General features: G+C 41.6%; 1 non-coding gene across 1 annotated transcript; it reads right to left on the bottom strand.

The window, feature by feature from the left end:
- Window positions 1-8,838: 8,838 nt before the first annotated feature.
- On the bottom strand, window positions 8,839-8,949 carry LOC129325351 (U5 spliceosomal RNA). Its single transcript, XR_008596605.1, has one exon. It is a non-coding gene; the product is annotated as a U5 spliceosomal RNA (small nuclear RNA).
- Between the last annotated feature and the right edge of the window lie 288 nt (window positions 8,950-9,237).

The following is a 9,237-nucleotide window of genomic DNA, read 5'->3' as shown; positions in this document are numbered from 1 at the left end:
ACCCCTTTGTTGCCTAGAGAATTAATTCTTGCTCCTTGCTCGCATAGAGCAGAATAGGAGCTCTCTGATTGGCAGGCAGAGCTGCCTATCAAGGTTTTGAGGGCTAAGATTGATGTTCCTATAGCGGCAAAACATCCACACCTCCATTGCCTAGGGAATTAATTCTTGTTCCTTGCTCGCATAGAGCACAATGGGAGCTCTCTGGTTGGCAGGCAGAGCTGCCTATCAAGGTTTTCAGGCCTAAGATTGGTGTTCCCATGGCTGCAGAGCGTCCACCCCCTCCATTGCCTAGAGAATTAATTCTTGCTCCTTGCTCGCATAGAGCAGAATGGGAGCTCTCTGGCAGAGCTGCCAATCAAGTTTTTAAGGGCTGCAGAAGTCTGTGGACGTCCCCTCCGTTGCCTAGGGAATTGATAGATCAGAGCCAGGATATCTGGATTCATGGACCCCTGATCAACGGACCAGCTCAAATAGACCAAAGTTCTTGAAAAAGGTGAGTCCCACGAACCATGTGTTTGCAAGCCACGAACAGGGCTGGACTGTGTCAAATTTAGGTCTATTTTCTGGACCATGCTCACTTCTAATTGGAACTTGAAAAAGCCATGGATTTTTTCAGGGAAGGGTCTTTGTTATTCCCAAACATCTTGGATTTATGTTGCCATTCCAGAAAATCAAGATAATGATTCAAAACAGAAATTTCCATGTATATCTTTGGCTCAGGAATTTTGTTATGTACACCTCTAGTCACTATCCCATGCTGGCCAAAGATCCACTGCTTGTGTTCCCAACAGTATCTCCGTTCATTTAAGTGGACAGGATAACTGTGAACATGAATCCTTTTGTATGTGTCATTTCTTCTGCACTGAAACTCTGATGATACCTGCATGTGCTTTGTAGAACATATAGGGATCAAGGCTTGTGCATTCCTCTGCTAAATAAATCAGTACATTATTTTCAGTGGTGGTTGCTCTTCAGTTTGTGATTCACATGTATTGTCTTTCAGAGTTTACTAATCTATGTTGCAAGTTTAGAACTGGTACCAGGATCAGTCAGTGCCTTATACTTATTTTTAATCATGTCCTGAAACATAATGTGAAGCTCTAATTACACTTTCTTGGATGTCATTATTACCTCTTCTGTTCCACACCTTTCTGTGTTGTTTGCTTTTTATAAAAACCCCAGAGTAGTCCTGCTGGATCAGACTGGTGATTCACCTAGTTCATCATCCTGCTTCCAAGGCTTTCCCTTGAGGTTACCTCCTAGCACTGACATTCAGAGGTTTGCTGAGGAATGCATATGGAGGTTCCCTTTAGTAACCATGGCTAGTAGCCACTGCTAACTAGTAACCTCCATGAATCTTTCTAATCCCTTTTCAAGATGTCTATGCCTGTCATTCTCCGGCAGCGAATTATACACTTTAATCACACCTTGTGTAAAGAAGTGTTTCCTTCTTTCTATCCTGAATCTACTGTCCATCAGCTTCATTGGACGTCCTCAAGTTCTAGTATTTGGAGAGACGGAGAAAAAAATACTCTGTCTCCACTTTTTGTATCCCTTTTGTCCTCTCTCTTTTTGGTCATCAATACTGGTACAGTTCTTTTTTAATTTATTAAAAGTAAACAACATAACAAATTTGTAACAAAATATCTTACTCCTCAATTTAAAGGGGGGGACAAAAATAGACTAATCACCCCCAAGACTGCTATGTTTTTGCTTATTCACATCTTGAGTAGGGGTCTTTTCTTGATGTTTATGTTACTTTTGTATAGTACAATTTGCATTCATGGTACACATTATCAATGAGCCTTATGTCCAAGCAAATGTGTTCAGGACTAAAATATCATTGGAAAGTAAGTTCCATTTAACTTAGTGGTATTTCCAAGTTTTAAAGATTAGAATGGCAGCATTAGCAATCCAGTGCCTAAAGAGCTTCCCCTGCCTTTCACGTAAATTACAGGCATTCTCATCCCTTATCATTGTACCTGTTCTGAACTCAAACTATGGTGTTCACACTAGAGCTTTTCTTTCTTCCATCACCATACATGTAAATGATGGGTGACAAATTAATGTTCATATTATTAATAGCGGCATCCTAAAGCTATTTTGGGGGAAACATTACATTTTCCTCTATTTATATCCCATGTGTCTGTCCTCTGTCATTGTCTTCCTCTTTAATCTTGTTTGAGTGTATGGCTCATTCGTCCTTATTTTATTGACTCAATCACAGGCACACTGTCACTTTTTATAAAATGGTCACTGCAGAATCACATCAAGCAAATTCTTGATTCCTCAGTCAGTAATTTAGTGCCTTTATGGAATTGCAATTTCAGGGCTCACTGCTTGTTTTTTCTAAAATGTACTTTAGGAATTAGTTACTCCAACCACAAATCAGTTGAATTTATGCACAGTTGTAATACAGTTTATGGCCTCATGGTACATTGCTTCAAAAACAGCAGATGTGAAATTATGATAAATATAATGAGTGTTTTTTGCCTGATCTACTGGAGTAGAGAAGGATCTGGAGCGTGTTTACCTATCCCATACAGTACATTTAATGTCTTAGTCAGGACTCCTGACAAAGGCTGATTAATGTCCTCATCTCTTTTATTAAAGATAAGAGTAGCGCTGCAGTCAGGAGATAGAAAGCACACCATAAATCTTCGTAAAATGAGCAGTCAAATAATCACTCATCAGAAATAAAATCTACATACATTAACACTAACACTCAGCCTACCATGTGCACAGCCATAAAAAAGCAGAGAGAGAGAGAGAGAGAGAGAGAGAGAGAGAGAGAGAGAGAGAAGGGTTTCTAGAAGTTCTAATTTCAAGTAGTCCTTTAAGTTTAATGTTACTCTTCCCGTAACCTGGATGCAAAAGCTGGCATCCGAAAGCACATGTGAAAGGACCAGATGCCTCGTCATTACATTAAAAGCATGAAGCAGGCAACAATTAAGCGATTCACTGGAAAGACATAATGCTGATCTATGCTAGCAATTAATCACGGAATACATTAGACAATGATGGGTGACCTACAAATTTTTGACAAAATAATTTTTCATCATGTTGGCGATTTCTTAGCCTAATATGCCTGCAAGGCACAGAGTCCAAACCTGTCATTTATTCCATCTTTCCTTGACAGGCGGCAACCTGTCTTCCAGACAAAATGAACATTATCTGTGCTCACTAGACATTTAGTACAGGGCTTAGCTTATGACTAATGATAATAGGCAGACAGAAATGTTAGAGTCTGAAATAATGTTCTCTTTGTTAAAGAAATTTCTTGAGGTAGATTTTTTTCCTGAAGACACAAAAAGATAAAAACTATTTTCCCATGGTTTTTTTTCTAAAATATAACACACCTTTTAAAAATACACTACTGCCCTTCAAAAAAAACCTCCTTAAAATATGTCATTTGATTTTTAGTTAATATTTCATTAGAAACTAAGATTCAGATGACTTGTATGGATGAAGACTCAATTGTAAAAGAAAATTCATTGATCTGTAGAGTTTGAAATCTGCATCACTAGTCTAAGAGTTTGTGGGAACACAGGCAAAATTTTGTTACTGGACATTGCTGGATCATAAATGAGAATGGGCGATCAATAAAATATTTTGCAGTTTTGCCATCTCCTAAAGCAAGCACAAAATGGAAGCAAGGGAAATCGTGCATTAACTATTTGTCTTCTGTATGTCTCCAGAAAAATTATCAGCCCTTGGAGGGAGCCAAAGCTCCTGCTTTGCACATATCCTGTGCATATTCATCTACTTTATTTCCACTAATGATACATTCTAAATCCAGTTTGTTTGTATATTCTCTTTCAGACAGATAATGGATAGATGTTAAAAATGTCCTGTAGTAAATGCAAAACTGCAGTGTGTTTATATGCTCACTGTAACATTTAATGTATTGGATTTTTTTGTAGTTCTGTAAAACATATTCTCTTATGTGCGGTATCAAGCTTTAGTTACTTGAATATCCTTGAGAACTTACAAACAGGAGATGAGAAATGCTTATCTACCCCCATACCCCAAAATAACAACAACAACAACAACAACAACAACAACAACATTCAATGTATATACCACCCTTCAGGATGACTTAATACCCACTCAGAGTGGTTTACAAAGTATGTCATTATTATCCCAACAATAATCATCCTGTGAGGTGGGTGGGGCTGAGAAAGCTCCTAGAAGCTGTGACTGACCCAAGGTCACCCAGCTGGCTTCAAGTGGAGGTGAGGAATCAAACCCAGTTATCCAGATTAGAGTCCCGTGCTCTTAACCACTACACCAAACTGGCTCTGACACTGATAGGCTGCATACTGCTGATCTGATCCTGAAACTGTAAGCCTGCAGAAAGATAGAGAAGGAGAAGCATTCAAGCCCACTAAAAAACAACAACTGATAACCACCAGTGGTTACCATGAGTCAGCTATAACTTGATGGCACTCTCCACCTCCACTACCACAAACAAAACACAGGCTTGGGTATTATTAAGATATACCTAGAATGAACTGCAGTGAGAGATCAGCAGCTTAGAAAAAAGCGTAAGAACAACAGAGAACCCTACTAGGTTCTAGAGCATTCCCAAATAAATCTTGTGTGATGCAAGAATTTGTGTTATAAATTCTCTTCTTTGGGCAATTTTGGGATATATATTTAAGAATATGTCTTCTTCGTTGCTTGACTACTTTTAGTAGATATTACAACAGAAGATTTCAGTTCTCCTTTATGCAGATGACATGGTCCTAACCTCCCTGACCAAGATCGGCTTGAGGAGACTCTTAGATCAGTTAGGCCATTATTGTAACGAAGAAGCTCTCAATGTCAACTACACAAAGACAAAAGTAATGGTTTTCAGAAGAAAGCCAAAAATCTCCAGCTGGAACATCCTTGGCAACCCAATCCAACAATGCAGCTCCTTTAAATATCTTGGGGTAACCTTTAAAGAGACTCTGAACTGGAAGACACATCTTGCATCAGTTAAATCCTCAGCATCAAGGATTGTAGGGTCAATCATACATATCTTTTATACAAAGGGGGGGGGGTCGACTGATAGATCCAGCACTGAAATTATTTAAGAGCAAGGTAGTCCTACACCTGAAGTGTGGGGTTGGAAGGAAGACATTCTAACCAGCCTTGAGGTAATCCAAAACCAGTTCTTGAGATGGATTTTGGCTTTACCCAAAGGCGCTCCTGCCGCCCTGATGAGGGCCGAAACAGGACTCCCCTCCCTTAGGGCGCAGGTACACCTTGCAGTTTTAAAATACTGGAAAAGGATCAAATTTTCCAGTTCTGACTCCTTACGTTGCCAATCAGTAAATTACTTACTATCCAAAGACCCCACACGGCCTGGCTTTCTATCCACCATTTGCCAAAGGTATACCATCCCAGATGACCTGTTAGGGTCTCACACCCCTATGGAACATCTCACCTGCATTTGTGGATTACCTACAGTGGAGAACCTTTCCCACTTCCTACTTTATTGTCCATTATATAGCGTACCCAGAGCTAAATTTTTGGCTAGAATCCTATCAGTGACAAACACATATTCTGAAATCGAGAAGGTGTTTTTGTTATCTGACATTGATAATCATGTGTCCTATAGAGTCTCAGTTTGCACTCACAGCCAAAAAGATAAGATCTAAGGTTGTACTGAATGAGGCTGCTTCGTGACTCCTGGGATAGTTTGGCATACTGCATTGTTTTAATTAATTTTAGTAACCTATATAAACTGTGATAAGGGACTTAATTGTTTATTAGTCAATGTTTGGTGAATTGACGGCCTATGGCTATAGACAATAAACTCTTTTGACTTTAGTAGATATTACTAACACAGATCTACCAGTCTTAAAATTATCTTTACATCCAACACCTTTATTTGGTTCAGCACTTGTGGCAATGAACTCATCTTCTCATCAGTTGGGTTCTCCCTGGCAACTGGGGGGTGGGGGGGCTCAGCACTTACTGGGCTTGTTTAGCATCGAAATCGCAGGAGGTCATAGCCCCTCTCTATACTGTCTTGGTCAGGCCACACCTGGAGTATTGTGTGCAGTTCTGGAGGCCTCACTTCAAAAAGGATGTGGACAAAATCGAGAGGGTGCAGAGGAGAGCGACAAGAATGATCAGGGGTCTGGAGACTGAGCCCTACGAGGAAAGGCTGAAGGGAATGTTTAGTTTAGAGAAGAGGAGGTTGAGGGGGGACATGATTACTCTCTTTAAATATTTGAAAGGCTGTCATTTGGAGGAGGGCAAAGAGCTGTTCCAGTTGGCAGCAGAGGGTAGGATGCGAAGCAATGGGCTTAAATTACATGCACAAAGGTACTGGCTGGATATTATGAAGAACTTTTTCATGGTCAGAGTAGTTCAGAAGTGGAATCAGCTGCCTAGGGAGGTGGTGAGCTCCCCTTCACTGGCAGTTTTCAAGAAGAGGCTGGATGAATACTTGTCAGAGATGCTTTAGGCTGATCCTGCACTGGGCAGGGGGTTGGACTAGATGGTCATATGGCCCCTTCCAACTCTATGATTCTATGATTCTTCTGTGTGCACAAAGCGCTCATGTGTTCCCAGCCAGCATGCAATGATGTCATTTCCAAAAGCAACATCATCGCACTAACCACAGGAGTGCTCCTGCACTTCATGTGAGGCAGATTATTTAAGAATCAGCCTGTTTGGGACCTAAATTATTCCTGTCTGAAGCACAGGGTTACTTCCACAGCCAGCACAATGACATCACTTCAGGATCAGCTTGCCAACTCCCACCAATCGCCAGTGATCAGCAGGCAGATACGAAGGGCTGCTAGATCATGTGGGACCAGTAGGCACTTGTCCAGGTACACATGTCCTTGTCCTTCTCTCAGCTAGTATAGTCGCTAGCACATCACTTCCACGGTACAACCTTGAAGTGACAATGGCAGCTCTAGAATTTACCATAGAGTTCTGCAATTCCTAGAGCTACCTATTGTTACTTCCGGGCTGTACCTCAGAAATGATGCACCGGTGACTAGACCAAAACCTTATTTTTTATTCTCCTGACTTACCCTCCTGCTGGTTGCCAAGCCTGGCACCCCTAATGAAGACAAATAATATCAAAATAGAACTCATAAAATGCTCTTCAGCCATTTGGTGATCCCCACTTCTTCCTTCTTTGCAATTTGAATAACAGAGTGTCCCGATGCAGACTCACGCTGGCAGCAGACAAGGGATAACTCCCAAGTTGTCCGAGCAGGGCAGCACCCAGTTCCAAGGTTCAGGCACCAATTGGGCACACTCACAGCTTCAAGTCTAAAGGAGGATTCCAGAAACACATCCACAGGAACAGGCCAAGGTCAAGGACAAGAGAATCCGTTCCAAACACAGCAACAAGGTCAGTAGTAAGTGGACTCCTTACTTCCATGCAGCCACTCCCTCTTTGGCTGCTTTTAACCCTCACAGTGCTCAGCTGCCTGTGCTACAGCAAGCACCTGCTGGCTGTCTCAGTCCTGCTCCTGCGAGCACTCATCATCACTAATGATGCTGGGCCGGTGCTGTGCTGCTAGCCTGGCACTGCACCTTCTGGCTTGGAGGGCTCTTCTAGCCCTCCTCTGGCAGCGCTCCCGAGGCTCTGGTGATGAAGGGGGAGAGCTGGCCTGCACCTGGCTTTCTGTTGCCAGCCCAGGGCTGGGAAGCTGAGGAACCAATGTGCTGGGACCTGGCTGTGGATCAATATCTGAGCCTTCAGGGCCTGCCTCCTCCTGTAGTGCCTCTGCCACTGGCTGTGGATCTGGGTCAGGTTCACCAGCTGCCTCTTCCTCAGAAGAATCCTCTGAGTCTCTCTGCTCCGCTGGGCCAGGTTGGTCCATGACACAGAGGAACATTCCAGTGACTCCAATGTTGGTTCAGTTGTGAATCCTGCCCCTCTGTTAATGCCTCCCACAATCTGACCACATCTATTTTAAAAGCACTATCTCTGTTTATTCATTAATTCAATGTTTATTTGTTTAAAGAAAATTGGAAACTATAACTGCCCTGGGTACTGAAGTTTCTTGGTTGCTTTACATAAGTTTGGTGCTGACCTTAACAAAGATGAGTGAAGATATCCTCAATCATCTGCACCTTATTTGCTTAACATCCTGATGAAGCACTGGTGCTTTTTCATTGTTTTAATTTTTTTTGTTATATTTTATACTTAGCATATTTATATCCCACTTTCCCCAATCAGTAGGACTCAAAGCAGCTTATATCAAATCTTAAAAAATACTACTACAAATCAGAGAGGTACAAGTCATCAAAAAATGTCAAAAGCATGTCAGAAAATCTCTACTTTACGGAGTCTCCGTGATTGTAAGGCTGGGCTTCCCACATCCTCAGAAAGCCCATTTCACAGCACAAGTGCAGTCAGTGACAAAACATGAACTTGTACAGAGACATTTCTCACTGACCTGAGAGGAAGTACTGCTAATAATCCTTGATCTGATGGTTGTAGCTGTTTTGTGGCACATATGTTGAAGGTGCTCCCAAAGATATGTTGTGAGGGCTTTAAAGGTTAACACCCTCACTTTGAATTGACCACAGAATCAAATTGGCTTCCCATGTAATGATCTTAAATGTGGGATGACATGGTCAGAATTTTAAGCTTTGTCAACAGTCTGGCTGCCATGTTCTACACCAGTTTTAGTTTCTGTGTGTTGTCGTGAAAGGCAAACCCATGCTTAGTGCATTACAATCATCCAGTCTCAAGGTTACTGTGGCATGAATTAGCATAGCCAGGTTGGCTGAGTCTTTAAAAAGGTACAATTTCTGTGCCTTATGAAACAGAAAAAGGCACCCTTTTGTTATCTGGTTTACTTGCTTTTCCAATATAACAACCACACCATCATTAACAACAACAGTTCATTTGTATACTACACTCCATGGAAATCTCTATTAAAAGGCGAAAGATTTATGCGCTCTAGAAAGAAACCAGAGTATGTACTACACTTCTTTACAGATTAGTGCCAGCCCAGAACAGTGAACAAAGTCAGTGATTATTATCTCCACAATGCAGCTGGGGAGCCGGGGCTAAGAAGCTTACCCAAGGCCGCCTGATGAGTTCATGGCAGTAGCGAGTTTTGAACCAGCAAAGTGCTACATCATAGCTCAACTACTTAACCACTACCTACACCAGCTCTGTCTAAAAGAACTAGCTCTAACAGAAGCACCAAACTCTTAACAGAGTCTGTTAATGATAGCCACTGTTCAAGGTGGGTAACATAACTG

This window comes from Eublepharis macularius, chromosome 2 (genome assembly GCF_028583425.1).
Source record: "Eublepharis macularius isolate TG4126 chromosome 2, MPM_Emac_v1.0, whole genome shotgun sequence".
Classification (NCBI taxonomy): domain Eukaryota; kingdom Metazoa; phylum Chordata; class Lepidosauria; order Squamata; family Eublepharidae; genus Eublepharis; species Eublepharis macularius.
This window is presented reverse-complemented; position numbering and strand designations above follow the sequence as displayed.